Source organism: Castanea sativa, chromosome 8 (genome assembly GCF_040712315.1).
Source record: "Castanea sativa cultivar Marrone di Chiusa Pesio chromosome 8, ASM4071231v1".
NCBI lineage: Eukaryota > Viridiplantae > Streptophyta > Magnoliopsida > Fagales > Fagaceae > Castanea > Castanea sativa.
In genome coordinates, this window is record NC_134020.1 from 22628986 (window position 1) to 22647351 (window position 18366).

At 37.9% G+C, this 18366-nt stretch overlaps 1 pseudogene; it reads right to left on the bottom strand.

The window, feature by feature from the left end:
• The window catches only part of LOC142606020 (protein NRT1/ PTR FAMILY 2.7-like), a 58650-nt pseudogene that overhangs the window by 34892 nt on the left and 5392 nt on the right, over nt 1-18366 (bottom strand).

Genomic DNA, 18366 nt, shown 5'->3' on the forward strand with positions numbered 1-18366 from the left:
GTTCATAAGTTGTGAAGGTTGATATAGGACCCAAAAATAGACTGGCTGCCTTCTTGAAGTTTCGAGTGGACATGCAGTACAGGCCTTCATACACCTTCAAACGATTCTTCCTTTCCCAATCTCCTCCCTCTTCAAACAAGCTGGAATCATTGTACAAACAGTTATAATTGGATCAAACAAGCTGGAATCATTGTACAACAGTTCCAATGACTCGTGGGCCAACATTCAAAAAGACTGAAGCACAGAATGTTGTTGGGAATTTCATGGCATTGCTTACCTTTTTGCTTTATCAATGCTTTTGGAAATTAGATCAGTTAACGAATGTATTATGGGTTTGGCTCAATTAGGTTACTTACTTGTATAGCACACATTGTACTACTTGTACTGCACTCATATTTGCTTGTACTGCACTCATATACCTCCTATATAAAGGCACTCATGTATATTAGTTTAGAGAGAAATACAATACAATTATTCAATATTTTTTAACATAGTATCAGAGCCACTGCTCTGACCTTTTCTTAGCAGTATTGTCTTTATTGGTGTAACTTCATTCTTAATATTGCTTCCGCTGCCACAGAAACTATCACAGCCTTACGGCGTTGAACCTTCGAGTCTTCCAGACATCGTCCTCAGATTCCGGACCTATAGCAGCCGCCGTTGAGGAGTCCGAACACTGCAAAGACCACTGCCTTTTTCGGCACCGCTGTGAATATTGCTCCGATAAATTTTTCGAAGGTACCACGAAGATATTCTTGCTCCGATCTACCTGCTCGTGAAAACCTCACAATCATCGGAGCCTCCACACGCCCTCGCGCGCCGCCCAAAGCTTCTGGACTAAAGATCACACGCCCACGCGCCGCCACGCGCCAACCTGCTCCTGCTGACGTCTGCCCTAGGTGACGTCATCACTGCCACGTCATCGCTGACGTCATCATCCAGCGCGCTGCTGACGTCATCCGCCACGTCATCGTTGACCAGCCGTTGACCGTTGACTTTGACCAGCTGTTGACTTTTTTCCAACCCAGGTTCTCCTTACCCAATTTTTCGCGTAGATTTCATTTTTGCAATCCATTTTTGCATATTTTGCTTCTAAATGAAGAATAAGGACAGATCTTCTTCCTTTTACAACATTCGTCGCCGACAATCCAGCAAACGTTTTTGCAATTTTTGCAAACGTTTTGGCCATAATATTGAAACTTGCTATCAGCGCAATAAATCAATTGTTTCAATTTCTGCTACCACTATTGCTAACATTGAGAGTGTCCAACCAATGGCTCCTGTCTTTGCACAGTTTAAGTCTTCAGGACGCACTTTCACCATGTCCACAGATGACCTTAAAAACATCATCGCCAATGTCATTCGTATGGTTGGTAATGCATCTTATTCCTCTTCTCTCTCAGCTTTATCCGGTATGTCTCCTTCCTCTTGGCTTATGGATTCTGCTTGTTGCAATCACATGACACCTCACTCGTCCTTATTTTCTGAACTTAAACCTGTACCACACCCTCTTACTATTTGCATAGCAAATGGTTCCACAATGTCTTGTCATAATATAGGTTCCGTTTCAACCTCCAACCTCTCAGTTTCTGGGGTCTTTAATGTTCCTGACATTTCTTACAATTTGCTTCCTGTGGGACAATTAGCTGAGTTGGGTTATCGAATTATATTTGATTATTCTGGATGTATTGTGCGGGATCCAAGGACGGGGCAGGAGCTAGGGACCGGTCCCAGAGTTGGGTGTATGTTTCCCGTGGACAACCTTCGTCTTCCACTTATTGCTCCTGTTTCTATTGCCGCAGCTGCTGCAGTTTCTTCTATTCCTTCCTTTGCACTTTGGCATGCTCGTCTTGGTCACACATCTTCTTCTCGTGTACAAAAATTGGCTTCTAGAGGTTTGTTAGGTTCAATGTCTACAGAAAATTTTGATTGTGTTTCATGTCAGTTAGGAAAACAACCAGCTTTGCCTTTCAATACTAGTGAATCAATATCCACTGATATCTTTGACCTTATTCATTCTGATGTTTGGGGACCTTCCTCTGCCTCTAGTATTGGTGGATCTCGATATTTTGTTGTCTTTGTTGATGATTACTCTCGCTATAGCTGAATTTTTAATATGAAACATCGTTCTAAATTATTGCAAGTATATTCTAATTTTGCAAAAATGGTTGAAACTCAATTTTTAAAACGTATCAAAATTTTTCGATCTGATAATGCTCTTGAGTACACTCAATATGCTTTCCAAGCTGTTTTGCATTCTATGGCTTGTTCATCAACTAACTTGTCCGAGTACCTCTCGGCAAAATGGTAGAGCCGAACGAAAATTTCGTCATATTCTTGACACTGTTCATGCACTTCTTCTCTCACTTAAAGTTCTGCTCCTTTTTGGGCGAAAGGTACTCTTCATCTTCATTCATGCTATTAATCGCATTCCCAGTCCTGTCATCCAAAATCAAACTCCATATGAGCGCCTTTTTAGGTCACCTCAGACTATCACCACCTTCACTCATTCGGCTCTGCTTGTTTCATTCTTCTTCAGCCACATGCGCATAACAAACTTGAGCCTAGGTCAAGACTTTGTTGTTTTCTTGGCTGTGGCGAAACTCAAAAGGGGTATCGGTGTTATGATCCTATTTCTCATCGTCTTCGTATCTCCCGCAATGTTGTCTTTTGGGAACATTGCCTCTTTGTCGAGCTCTCTCACTTCCGTGCTTCTCTATCTTCCTCTTCTGTCTTAGATCTATTTCCATATGAGACACATATTCCTTATGTAGTTGCTTCTGACCCTCCTATGGCTGATCCTGATCCTCCTATAGCTGCTCCTGATTCTCCTATTGACTTCTCTATCCAACCACCAAATATCCTTGATCCCTTTCCTAGTTCCCCCTTTAATAAACAGGTTAAAGATGAGCTACCCAACCCTGATCTTAGGTCCCCTGCTCCTACTCCGCCTGAAGATCATGCACAAGACATTCCACCTCGTCACTTAACTCGGGTAAGGTCCATTCCTGCACATTTACTTGACTATCATTGTTACACTGCCCTTGCTACACTGCATGAGCCTCACACCTATCGTGAGGCTTCCACTGACCCTTTATGGCAGATTGCAATGAAAGAGGAACTTGATGCATTATCTAAAAACCATACTTGGGACTTGGTCACTCTCCCCCCCCCTCGGGAAATCTGTGGTTGGTTGTAAATGGATCTACCAGATTAAAACTCGCTCTGATGGGTCCATTGAACGCTACAATGCTCGTCTTGTTGCAAAAAGTTTTACACAGGAGTATAGGATTGATTATGAAGAAACCTTTGCTCTGGTTGCTCGTATCTCATCTGTTCGTGCCCTCTTAGCTGTTGCTGCTACCAGTAAATGGGATCTTTTCCAGATGGATGTCGAAAATGCATTCCTTAATGGAAATTTAAGTGAAGAAGTTTATATGCAACCTCCTCCTGGTCTCTCTGTTGAATCAAACAAGGTTTGTCACCTTCGACGTGCACTTTATGGCCTGAAACAAGCTCCACGAGCTTGGTTTGCCAAATTCAGCTCTACCATCTCTCACTTGTGTTACATGGCCAGTCATTATGATTCTACCTTATTTCTTCGTCTCACTGACAAAGGCACTATTTTACTTCTCCTGTATGTAGATGATATGATCATAATTGGTGATGACCTCAGTGGCATTCAAGAACTTAAGGATTTTCTCAGTCAGTAGTTTGAGATGAAAGATTTTGAACATCTCAGCTACTTCTTGGGTCTTGAAATCACTCATTCTACAGATGGACTTTACATTACTCAAGCCAAGTATGCCTCTAAACTCTTGTCTAGAGCTGGACTCACTGATAGCAAGATTGTTGACACTCCAGTTGAGCTTAATGCGCATCTGACTCCCTTAGGAGGGAAACCATTGTCTAATCCCTCTCTTTACAGACGCTTAGTTGGCAGTCTAGTTTATCTCACTATTACTCGTCCAGACATTTCCTATGCTGTTCACCAGGTGAGCCAATATCTGTCTGCTCCACGATCGACTCACTATGCTGCTGTTCTACGCATTCTTCGGTACCTAAAGGGTACTCTCTTCCATGGTCTTTTCTACTCTGCTCAGTCTCCTCTTGTTCTCCATGCATTTTCTGATGCTGATTGGGCAGGAGATCCCACTGATCGCAGGTCCACCACTGGTTATTGCCTTCTTCTTGGTTCTTCTCTGATTTCTTGGCGAAGCAAGAAACAAACTCATGTGGCCCGTTCCAGTACTGAAGCAGAATATCGTGCCCTTGCTGATACCACATTTGAGCTTCTTTGGCTACGATGGCTTCTCAAAGACTTAGGTGTGTCTACATCCTCTGCTACTCCTCTTTATTGTGACAACAAGAGTGCCATTCACATTGTTCACAATGATGTCTTCCATGAACGGACTAAACATATCGAGATTGATTGTCATTTCATTCGTTATCATCTTGTTCATGGTGCTCTCAAGCTCTTCTCCGTCTCCTCCAAAGATCAACTTGCAGACATCGTCACCAAGTCTCATCCAAAGGGACGCCTTCGTGATTTAGTTGACAACCTCAAACTGGTTTCCCATCCACCTTGAGGTTGAGGGGGGCTGTTAACGTGTGTATTATGGGCTTGGCCCAATTAGGTTACTTACTTGTATAGCACACATTGAACTACTTGTACAGCACTCATATTTGCTTGTACAGCACTCATATTTGCTTGTACAACACTCATATGCCTCCTATATAAAGGCACTCATGTATATTATTTTAGAGAGAAATACAATACAATTATTCAGTATTTTCTAACAAGATCAAAATCCATGTAGAAAAATCCAAGCTTTAGTGTATGGAACACCAAGTCCATCTTTTGCCCAACTGCAACTGTTTTGCTTTCTGTCACCTTGAGTTGTTCCAATGCTTTCTCCTGGGTTCATGGTAGGTCAGGAGGGGGAGTTAGATGTCAAATTCCATTGTAAGCAGACAATGGTCACAATACTTTCAATAGCAACAAGATATGAAACTTATGTACCATGTCACCAATTTGAATAAAATACAAGGCTTTTGCCAAATGGGCTTCTCGAACTTCAGTTTCACCCAAGTTTAGCTCAGCATCAGCACATATACATAAAGTACAACCAGATAGAATTGTGCTCGGTGAAAAAAATAAGGACCAATTGGTGATCATAATACTTTGAATACTAATAGAAAGAGGAATCCATTGCTGAAACTACTCAAAAAACTCAAAAAATATGCATTCCACACCCCTCCACCCCCCTTTCACGTTAAGGCATAAATTTTGTCACTGTCATCCATCTAAAAACTAGTTCCAGCAAAAATAAATGCATCTAAAAACTAGTTCCAACAAAAATAAATGCACCTCAAAACTAGAAACCCCAAATCTAAATAGCCGTGCAGCTCAATTGGCCAACAAAGACTTTTAGGCTTTAAATCTCCCATCTGCTCCCCCAACTATAAAATTATCCTTAGGTGTATTTCCATTTCTAGTTTCTTACAATCTGTTACTTTTAAGCTCTTGAGATTTTTGGATTTGTTTCATGTCCCGAGTGTTCATCATCATCATGAACACCAAAAAAGTAATTGAACACCATTTGTAGGCAGATGGGGTGCTGATGTAATGGGATGCTGACCCTATGGCACTTGACGCTTATGCTGTCTTGTATAGTGTCTGGTATGTGGGGGAGGGGGTACTGCATCTCCTTGGTTAGGCTCCTCGCGTTGCTGCAAAGACGAAGTTACAAAGAAACAATGGATCAAATGAATTCTAATACCAACCATAATAGCAGTCACGAAAGTATTCAAAACTAGTAAATGACCAATCATACTGTGGGGCCAGCCTTGTGTCCTGCTTTGTGACCACCTGTCCCACAAGGAGGTGTTTTTCTTGTGCGTTTAGGCCGACCTTGTGGGGGTGAGTGTAACCCAACTACTTGCTCATTCTCAACATGCACAGCTGGCTGATTTGCTTGACTCCCAACAACTGAAGATCCTACAACTGCGGGGGAGAATGGTGTAGCGGACGAAATGTGAGTGAGGCTCATAGTCATAGGAGCTGTATGCAGTCCAGGAGTGGGCATGAATGACATGGAGTCACTCTGGGGTGGTACATGGTGTATATGACCAATGTTGTATGAAGGAGATTGAGTGTGCATGACAGGAGGGGTGTCATTGAAATCAATGCCGAGATCAAAGGATGGTGGAGTAAGGGATAGATGAGTGCGGTCAAAAAATGTACATAGGGTGGGTGAAGGGATCTCGGGGTGAGAAGATGTATGTGCAGTGGGTACAGGGATGTGTAGGTCAGGAAATGCAGAAGCAGTACGAGGAGGGATCTTTGGGGAAGGAGATGCATGTGATGAAGGGAACTCTGGGGCAGGTGATGCATGTGGGGGTGGAGGGAACTCTAGGGCAGGAGAAGCATATGGGGGTGGAGGGGGATCCGGCCTTTGCCATTGATGGGGTGCAACACACTGGCCATGGCTATGGCTGGCAGGAGTTGAGCTCGTGCTTAGCCGTCCATTCTGTTCTGGCACTTCTGGATTTGCCCCATCGGCATCTTCCAAGGGAAGATGGGCAGCTAGACGGTGAAGGCAATCCACTTCCTTTAGCATAGCTGTAATCAGCTTGTGCTCAAGACTGCCTACTACATAACGCGTCAACATCTACTTGTGCATGGCGACCTGCAATTTTTGTAATACAATTAGTACACCTAACACAAAAATGGTAATACGCAACAAAATTTGAAAAGAAAGGTCAAAGCGATTACCGTAATAAGAAGTGAGGCGCTAATGTGGTCGACGAACCTCCAAGTGACTCTACCATACCAGCCGAAGTATGGATGAACACTCGACATAGCACCCTCTAGTCATGCTCCATTACATAGTTCATGTGCTCTCATATTTCATACTTGGATGTGGCCAAAATGTCTGACCCTCCAATCCACTTCAGTCTTCCCCCTCAAGTCTATCTTATGAAGGGCATCGTCTGTATACATCTTTGGGAATTTCTTGCACCATCCCAAACTAACGAAGAACACGATCTGATGTATGTTTCTCTACTAGCTAGAAACATACAAGCGGCACCCTCGCCGTCCACATGTCCCATCCTGCTAAACAGAACGCAGGCAGGTGGCCTAATTCGGCTTCATATGGTTGCCACACCACCTGATGTAGTCAAAAAAAAGTGCAGCACATTATGCAATGTTCCATTATTTTCAACTGACATATGTTACAGTATACAGTATTCATAAACATTACAAGAAACACAATTTGGGTACCTAGTTGGGATACATAGAATCTAGAAGCTGACGGTACCGAACCAAACAGATTTCAGCGGGGCTATTCTGCGTGCTCACGATCCAAACCAACCTACAATGAAGAAAGAGGGAATCAATATCTACCAATTATGCAATGTAATAAAAAAAGAAAAAGGATATGTATGCTGATGGAAGCTTAAAAAATCTATATTGTTTATTTTTCCTTGAAATACTACTACTACACTACATACGCATCCTTAGTTGTAGAATAATACTTGAATAATGCTAAGTTCAATTATTTTTTAATGCTAAGTTCAAAAACTTAAGTAGTTGAATAATGCTAAGTTCAATGTGTCATATCATTTAAAATTATGGATCCATTTCCAATAGAGAGAATCGGTCAAGGAAGAGACTTACTTAATAGACAATGGCAAAGATGGTAATGGTGGGCCATATGCACCATCTGGTGGGAGTCCATCCTTGGGCACAAAAAAAGGAATCTGAACCATGCCCAATACTGAACGAGTATCAAGGCCCCACCAATCTAACTAGCCTTTCTGTTGGTTTCCCTGCATAACTCTCTGTACAACCATGCAAGGCAAACGCTCCCCCAACTGTACCGAGGTGGATTGTGAAGGTCTCTCAACATCTACAACCACATCGTATGCACCCTATCGCCAGACTTGTCGGCAAAAATTGTGTCCCCTAGGAGTGCTAGAATATAACACCGTGCATACTGATGCACAGCAACCTCTTCTGCACCATCGGGCAACCTTTGGTCAATTTTTTCAAGTAGCTTCTTAATTTGGATCCTCTGTCCTTGGAGCACCACAGAATTAGTAACAATTCCAAGCATTTTCTGACATTCAACAGCCCACGTCAAGTCACAAGTTCCAACAATTGCCTCACCATCGATTGGAATCCCCAAAAGAACCTCCACGTCTTGTAATGTGATCGTCATCTCACCATGTGGAAGGTGGAAGGTGTGGGCTTCAAGCCGCCATCGCTCAACAAAGGCCGTTATCAAGTTATAATCAATCTCTCTAAATGGGGTCCTATACAGCCCCTCTAATCCAATTCTCTTGACAATGTCGAGGACACGATCATCCACCATCGGGCTTTGTTTTTGGAACTCCTCATTACGACCACAACATTTCAATACCCCCGGATCTTGCACATGATAGAACCATGGTGATGAGATGCAATATGCCATAACCTTTGTATAAACGATTGTAGCTATTGTTCACAAAATATCCCATAAACTTTAATTGGAATTTCCATGAGTTTATGACAACTTATTTAACGAAGCGTTTGTAGTCTCCTTATTTTTTTTATACAAAAACCAAAAATACAAAAGTTATATATCAAGATTAAGGTTATGCTCAAGAAGAATTACATCAACAAAATCAGGAGTATAGCCTAAAACGAAAATACTAGAGGTACATAATTATTAAGAGACCATTTTGCAAGAACATAAGCAATCTAACTCAATCCAACTAATGGGCATGAATATGCATTCAAAGCTAGTAATACCATTGACAAACTTAGAATTTTAGAAATGAAAAAAAAATCAACATAATATAAAAGGATAAGAAAAGAATATAGAAATTCAGCAGGTCGTCGGTTTTAATTTTATCTTGCCTTCCCAAACAGCGGACGATCGATGTTCTGTTAGAAACCTTAACACCGAACGAACCCTGGGACCAAGACCGAACTCATCAACCACCTAAGCAGCAACGGCAGCCATACTACACAAAGTTTAGGGAGTCAAGAGTAATATAAGCACATGTTCAAGATAAATTGACAAGGATTTCAATGTATAGCCTAATTTATTGCACAATTCTCCAAATACCACTATGCACACAAGCTCCATAAGAGATAATATTTATGTCAATAAGATAGAATCAAGTGAATAGAAAAACTAGCTAAATAGAAGACATCAACTTAAAACTACTAGGTAAGTTCGGGTCACATTGCAAGGAGAAAATTGGCATAAAAAGATAATTTTCAAACATATTTGTTAGTTAACATCGTTTTCAAACTAATTAGCAAACTAACATCTCAAGTTTCGTAATATATTAGTTAATATTGTTTTCAAACTAATAAACAAACTAACATCTCAAGTTTCTTAAACTCGATTTCACTATAGCAACTCGAGTATCAGAAACTTGAGTTCCACGTGAACTCGACTCTTTTAACACTCGATTTCCCTAAAACAAAAACAGAACCAAAAGGAGAAAATTGGCATAAGATACCCATTTTCAAACATATTCGTTAGTTAACATCGTTTTCAAACTAATTAGCAAACTAACATTTCGAGTTTCTTAGACTCGATTTCATTGTAGTAACTATCAAAACAGTAACACGAAGCAACTATCCATTAATATATTACCAATTGCACAGGTAGTACATTTAACTTTTTAAATTTGAGTTAAAGTGGAAACATGATTTAAATTTAGCACCACTTTTTATAACACCATGATAAATGATCATTTGTCCCAAAAACTTAACATGTTTTAATTTGTTGATGGCTTTTCAAATGTTGAATTTTCTTTTGTTCACAGAAAGGGTAATGTATCTACACATTTGCTCGCCCAATAGGCAACTCTTGTGAACTGGTCTGGGCTAGTTCCCATCTTCAATCTGCCTTCTCATGTATCTCAAGCTTTTGTTAGAGATGGATCCAGCCCGATCTTTTTGTTTCTCCCTGTTTTGGGTGGAGTTTTTTTAGCAATAAAGTATTTATTCAGCAAAAAAAAAAAGGATAAACCATAATTATAACAAAATGAAAGTGTTCTGCATGACAATTGTTCATTCCTTGATTGGTTGTGCTCTGCCTGATCGATACTAATTATACGACCCATGACAAAACCAACTAATTATATGCTCATTTAATTTTAACCATCTAGTAATATGACTATAGGAGTGTGGTCTGTGTATGATAAAGTTTATCACACACTTGCAGGATGATGTCCAGCTCATGGTGGACACAGGTTCAGAGGCCTATAGATTTACTATCTCATGGTCAAGACTTATTCCAAGTATGATTACAAATTTCTTTCATTAACCAAACAAGAAATGATTTAGTACTTTTTCTCATACTTAAGCTGCTTATTTTCTAATGTTTCAGATGGAAGAGGACATGTCAATCCAAAGGGTCTACAATATTACAACAATCTTATCAATGAACTATTCAGCAATGGTTATTGTCCATTCCAATTATAAATGATAATAGTACAAAAAAACTAAAAACAGCATGCATGATTACTTATTGTTTTATGCATCATCAGAGTTTTATAGAAAGCATTTTTTCCTTCAGCATTAAAATTTGCTATGGATCCAAGAACACAGTACAGGTAAGGCATTTTAAGGTATTAGAAGAATTTGCTAAGAAGCCTCCTGGGCATGAGGATAAGTACATTAATTTCAAGTTTCAAACTGATATATATATATATATATATATATATATATATATATAACAAAATCATTTCAAATTCAAAAAAATCAATTCGAATGAAATGCGAAAATTAAAAATTCTACCTAGTCTAAAAATTAAGACAAGCTTGTAAGTAAAGGGGCTCCCATTTGCGCTCATCAATTCTCATCTTCCACTGTTAAGTAAAGGTACAAGCATTAAACCCAAACCCTAAACAACTATAACAACAAAAACCTAACACACTCCAACTCGAATTCAACGACTCTAAACACTAAATTCCTATAACCTAACAACAACAAAACCCTAATTCAGTGAAACAGCGACCTAACTCTTCAAACAAAAAAAAATAAGGCAAAAAAAAAAATCCTCTTAAATTCCTTCAAATTCAAAAAACTCACTTGCACGAAATTCGAAATTCAAACCCTAAGACTCTAAAACAAAGACCAAAAGAAAAGGACTGGGAGAGGTGACCTCGACAGTCGAGGAAGAGCTTGATGAACTAGGCATGGAGGCGGACGCCATCAGAGGATTGGAGCCAGATGTCCTCGTAGGAGAGGCGGAGGCGAGCCGGAGTGATCTGGTAGGACTTGGTGAGACCAGGTAGCATCGGAACGTAGACTAGCGTTTCCTCAAACGCCACTAGCAATGGACTCGAGTTTGTATGGGTTTCAGTGGGTGTTTTGAGAGTGAGAGTGGGTGTTTTGACTGAGAGAGGCGGTGTGACTGAGAGAGACGGTGTGTTTGTGTGGGCATTTTGAGAGTGAGACTGAGAGACTGAGAGAGACGATGTGAGAGTGTTTGAAATTAAGGGATTTGGGAAAGTTATCTGGGATGTGGGTTTGACTGATTTGGGACACGTGGAGTGCTCAAACGAAATCAAGTCCAATGGACTCGAGTTCCTAATCCGAGTCCAATGGACTCGAGTTCCAGGTCTACGTGGACTCACTGTCCACTTCAGCTGGTGTCACGATAAAGAAATCGAGTATATTATACTCAATTTATAAGCCCAAAATCGAGTTCTCTGGACTCAATTTGTTAGAAACCAAATTTGTTTCAAACCTTCGCTTACTAATGATATAGTTTGGATTTTATAGTTATTTTTAAAAAAAAATCGAGGAAATGAGGGATTGCCAGCCAAACAGAGTGAGTGATATTTGTGAGAATGAGTGGTGGGGGGATAGAGGGGTAGGTGGGCACGTGGGACACCCAAAAAAAAAATCTGGCTTTTTTTTTTTTCCTTTTGACTGGGGCGTTAGCCGCGTTACACTTAATTTTAATAAAATTTTAAGAGATGCTTGAAATTACTAAACTGGAACAAGAACTGTATGATAGTAATGAGTTTATAAGAAGAGTGCATCATGTTAGTTGCTTCAGTTTTTTCCTTTGAATCATCTTCCATAATGATTATCACAAGATTAAAAAATTGAATTGACTTATCCCATGCCTAAACTCTTTCTAGGCATTGCAGCTGCTTTCATTGCCATTCCATCACACCTGTGGTAGTAATCCTCACTTTTGGATGAGAGTAGGACTTTCCTCTTCCGAATAGCAGCAACAAGAACGCTTGCTAAATCTGTGAACGGGCTCCCTTGCGGATTTTCATGACAATAAAAACGCTTTCCAAGAAAGAACATGGCTAACCCAATTATGATAGCAACAGCACATAACCCAAACCCCAATCCCCAACTTAAGCTATCCTCAATATAGACAATGGCTGTGGCACTTATTAAAGCAGTAATGTAGACAGCGAAGAAGTACCGGTTGAAGAAAATTCCTTGGTCCTCAGGTTTATCAAATTGGTTTGCCCCCATTGTTGCCACTGTATAGCATGTTCCTGCCACCCCTATAGATGTGATGTAGGACAAAAGTTATAATTTAATTTTTGTAATTATTTAATTTCTATATAATTTTCGTTATTTAAGGTTTAAGTTTATTATTTCCTTATTTTTATGTACTTTTAATATTTTTAAGTCAAATTTGGTTACTATTATAGTTAGTAATTAAAAAGGACTTATTTTAGAATATATTTTCGTGTCCATCAAGTTTTACGGAGCTCTTAAATAGGCCTTTAAGTTTATAATCATTTTTTTTCAATATTATTGATATTAATAAATATTCAAACCTTTGTTCATTATTTTCAGATGGATTATAGACCCCTTTCTTCTTATGGATTCAAGAACTCTCCTGGATTCAAGGTTATTTTACAAAATAAATGTATTTTGTTTCTTGTTTTCTAAAAGTAGACGTGTTCGACTTCTTGACGCTGCTGCATCTCGCATCAGTTGGTATCAGAACCTTTACTTATCCTAGTCTGGTTATTGCTAACGTATAAGAAGGTAGCAATTCCAATGACAAAAAACTTAGCAAATATTACATGACGTACAACTAGCACTAACAAATATCTTTGCTAGGATGCCATCGTTGGAACATGAAAACAATAGGGATAACTACCGCGGAAATGTAACTCACGAGCAACCTATTAGTAAGAAAATTTGATATTGGCCTTATAGAATAATAATAGTTATTTTTATAAAGAAGTTTTCTTTAGGAATGGCAACAGGTCAAGTTCGAGTCAGGTTTTTTCATAACCGGACCCGACCCACAGCTCTGCCCGAAAACCTGAACCCGGCCCGTTTATTAAACGGATTTTTTTCTTAACTCCAAACCCAGCCCGTCGAGCACCCACGGGCCTCGCCAGCCATGCCACGATTTGGGCCTCAACCATGGCCCAATCCCAAAAAAAAAAAAATTCCTAAAGCCTAAACAATACTACCATGGCCCAATAATTAAAAATAAAAAAAAAAATGTTTGGCTAGAATCATTATTTTTGAAGATGTGTTTGCTAGATTCTTATGTTTGCCCAGATTCAAGCCTTGATTTTTTTTTTTTTTTACTCTTTGATCAGTAGAGAAAATCAAAGAATGAAATTGAAAAATAAAAAGACGCATCAGGAAATCATGGATGAACAATGACCAAAGATTTATGATTTTCTCTTTCAAAGTCACAAAAACAAACACAAATCCTAACACAAACAAAAACACAAAAATTTCAAATTTATAATTTTCCCATTCAAAATCACAAACACGAATTTAGATTTATGATTTTCCCATTCAAAATCACAAACACAAACACAAACAAAAATTTCAAATTTATGATTTTCCCTTTCAAAATCACAAACACAAATCCTAACACAAACACAAACAACTCACATAATATAGACGAAATGAACCCAGGAAAAAAAAATAATGAAATGAACCCAAAAAAAAATGATAGAAAACGAGGTGGTCTAGTGGAGAAACATGGAGGAAGCAAGGCGGCTGAAGGTGCAAGTAATGGTTGGCGGTGAAGGGCTTCAAGCTAATAAGACCAGTGGTGACAGATGTTCAAGCTAACGATGACAGATCAGAGGTTGGGGGTGAGTGAGAGGGAGTGACTGAGTGAAAAGTGGGAGAGGAGAAGAGAGTAGGGAGGCGGCTGAGTTTGTAACACCCCGTTTTTTTTTTTTATACCAATTTAATTATTATACTTAAATTATTAAATAAATAAAAAATGCCTACAATTAAATGGATTAAATTGATTAGGGACTAAGATATTAAAAGTGAGATATATACTTTGGAATATGAAGCCCAAGTGAGGTGACATAAGTATATATATATATATGTGGGCCTTGTTAAGCCTTATAAAATAAATAAATAAATAAATAAAACCCTAGCTTTCTTTCTCTTTAGTCACACATGTATTTTGCTGATGGGGCATCCTTTTGCTTCAGCCGACTGTTGAGCTTTGCTTTTCTTCACTGTGGCCGTGAGATTGGAGTCTACAAGTATGGTTTGTTCCCACTCTTATAGGAGGCATCTCTTACTAGTGTACCTGATAGAATAATAGGCCTACTCTATGGTTATTTTAAAATTGTATATAGCCTTGTTAATTCCTCCACCATATGTCATGCACCTACACTCTTATCATTGTCCAATTTATACCCAGCAACGTCCTTCATGTCTTGCGGCATCAAGAGTTATGAGTTATTTATTAGATGAATTGAGATATGTAATATATGGCTAGAGAATCATCCCACGTTTTCAGGGAGGAATAGTGCTTGAAATTGCTTTAGTAGCTAATAGGACAATAGGCATGACTTCATAAAATCTAACCTATTAATATATTAAAGGAAAAAGGACTTTTAGGCATACGTTCTGATCTCATCAACCCCCATTCATCCTTATATCATGGGAAAGGATGTCCTATGATTATTATTATATTAGAATAGGAGTGATGGATATTGCTACATGACAAGAAAGGATGTGAATTGTAGATTAATGAGATTTCCCTTATTCGGTCATTTTGAAGTCTTGAATATCCATGATTATATGAATGAAAAAAAAAAAAAAAAAGTTTTGGCAGCAATATTTTTTAAGTGAATAAATGAAAATTTTTGGATATATTAGTATTGTCTAGGATAAAATTGTTTAAGCGTAAGAATAGGTTTTTGAGAAGGAAATTGTGTATTGATAGACCTATCTTTGGTGTTGCTAGGTTCTAATTCTACTGATCTATTGTGATTCAAGGGAGGTTGATTTCCTTTATTGAGCAACTAAGAGGTAAGTGGTGTTTGCTAATTTTGAGGGCTTTTCCAAAACAGTGTTTGATTATTAAACTATTCTATATTAAATATATATGTTGATATTATATATAAATTGATACTTTATAAATGCTTGATGTGTACGTTGAATATTCATTTTATGAAAAACATGTGGGACAATCTAAATTTATTTAAACTTGTATGTGTGAATATATATTCATATTTTGATAATTATGAATGAATTATTTATGTGAGTATCTTAAATATATTTTGAAAACCTATGGAAAGTCGTGGTTAAAAAGCTCAGTATTGTGTTAGTCCTTAGCAAGGGACAATCATACTGCAGCTAGTCCTTAGCAAGGGACGGTCTTAGAAAAGGGGACAGTGCACATTTGGTAGCTTCTCAACAAGGGAGTATACTATTGAGGATCCAAAAAGGAAGCTCCTTAGCAAGGGAGTGCATCTTTAGGTTCCAAAGGAACTATCCTTAAGAAAGGGAATGAAAATGAGGTTCTAGTTCCAAAAAGGAGATAGCACAACCTTGTCAACGGGGCGTAAACGTTGACCACGAGTAAAGCCTAGGAAATTGTGTTTGTGATGGTATTGATATATATATACACACTATGATGGCTCACCATATAAAGATTATTATTTCTTTTATATGAAATATTTGATGATAAAATATTGATGAGGCATGAGTAATAAATTGTTTGTAAGAATTATTTTTTTTAAGATTGTTCCCACACCCCAATGTTAGTGATTTCCACTTATTTAGTTATCTCACCCCCCTTTATTTCCCATTACAGATGCATTAGAGGGATTATTGGAGTAGAGATTACTAGGAGTCAACAGTTACGAAGTATTTGTGGGACTTATTTTTATTTTTATGGTATTAAACATTGTACTGGAGAATTATTTTGAGGATGTTTTTAATTTTTGGTGGATTTAGAGCTTTGACATTTGTGATGAAATCTTTAGGTTGCTGGATTCTTTTATTTAATATTATTATGGATTTTTCGAATTAAATAGAATTTTATTGCTTATGATTTTGGGGCGTTACAGAGTCAGAGTAAACTGATTGTGTAAAATGGGTATGGGATTAGGGTTTTTTTAAAACTTATATATATATATATATATATATGGGGGTATTTTAGTATTTTTCACTTATATATATAAACGGGTCAAGTCCGAGTCTAGGTTCAGGCTGGGTTTTTGCAAAAACCCATACGAGCTCTGACATTTGTGATGAAATCTTTAGGTTGCTAGATTCTTTTATTTAATATTATTATGGATTTTTTGGATTAAATAGAATTTTATTGCTTATGATTTTGGGGCGTTACAGAGTCAGAGTAAACTGATTGTGTAAAATGGGTATGGGATTAGGGTTTTTTTAAAACTTATATATATATATATGGGGGTATTTTAGTATTTTTCACTTATATATATAAACGGGTCAGGTCCAGGTCCAGGTTCGGGCCAGGTTTTTGCAAAAACCCATACCCGACCCAAACTTGCTTTGGTTTTTTTTTTAAACCCATACTCGACCCTATAATTTATCGGGCCAGGTAAAATCCAACCCATTAGGGTCGAGCCGGGCCGAGTATTCGCCGGTCAGATATAAATTGTCATCCCTAGTTTTCTTGATGGTTACTTGATCTAGTGGATTTATTTGACTTTGAGAATATTTGTTATGAGAAAAAAGTTAAACATACTTTGTATAAACTTAACGGGTATGCCTTACATTGGTGGGAACGAATACGGTCTAATAGGATTAGACAAGGTAAAGACAAAATTGATTCATGGCCAAAGATGAAAAAGATGCTTGCTATCAACTTTATCCTTTGGACTGTGAAGAACTTTTGTTGTATACAAAACAATATTATTACTAGCCAAGAAGTTCATACTTGAATTATTTTGAAGTGCAAAATATTCCACCATTAAAGGAAGAATTGCATGTTAAAGAAAATATTGTCCTTGAAGGTTATATAGAAGTCAAAGAAAAAAATATAGAGATTTTTGAAGAAATTAATGAAGGCCTTGTTATGGAAGAAGACCTTAAAATCAAGATTCTTGTGGAAGAGAATAATGAAGATCCTATTATAGAGAAAAATCTTGAAGTCGAGATGGTAGAGACCATTGAGGAAGAAATTAAAGAGGAAAGTTTCAAGGATCTCAATGAAATCAAATCATATGATTGTCAATCTCAAGACCCTCTTATTTTGGTGGTAAGTGATATACTGAAGTTTATTGATTTTATTGGGATTGATAGAATTGATTCAATTGTCAGTTCTTATTTGGTAAATCTCTACAATTACATGAAGACCAAGGAAAAAGAAATTCAAGTTGATTTGTTTATTCCATTGATGAGTTTCAAGATGGAAAGAAGATCAATAGACTTAAGCATTCAAAGTATTTGTTTATTTGGAAGGGAAGATTTCAAATTTCAAGTATGAACTCAAGGACTAGTTTGTTTCAAGTGGAGAGGTCTAATGTAGGAAAAGAGCTATTATTTAAATTTTGTAATTTACTAATTTTGGTATGTGATTTGTAATTTCCATTATTTTAGGTTTAGGTTTATTATTTCCTTATTTTTAGGTGTTTTTAATACTTTTTAGGTCAAATTTGGTTCCTATCATGGTTAGGTATTAATTAGGACTTATTTTAGAATATATTTTCTTATTTGTCAAGTTTTACGATGCCCTCAAATAGACCTTTAAATCTGTAAACGTTTTTTTTCAGTCTTATTAGTATTAATAAACATTCAGACTTTTGTTTATTATTTTTGGTGGATTCTACTCCCCTTTCTCCTTGTGAATTCAAGGACCTTGGTGGATTCAAGGAAACCTCCTGCATTCGAGATTATTTTCAAAAGCAAACGTATTTTGTTTCTTGCTCTCTAGAAGTAGACGTGTTATGCTTGTTAATGCTTCCGTATCCCGCATGAAAATGCTAGAGCTATACCTACATATAGGACTAAGTATTGGACTTTTGATGTGATTCTGCATAAGCTTGATCCAGTTTCACATAGTTGAGGCTTCAAGGAGTCGAACAATGCAATTAAGGCTAAAAACCTGTGCCCTGCAA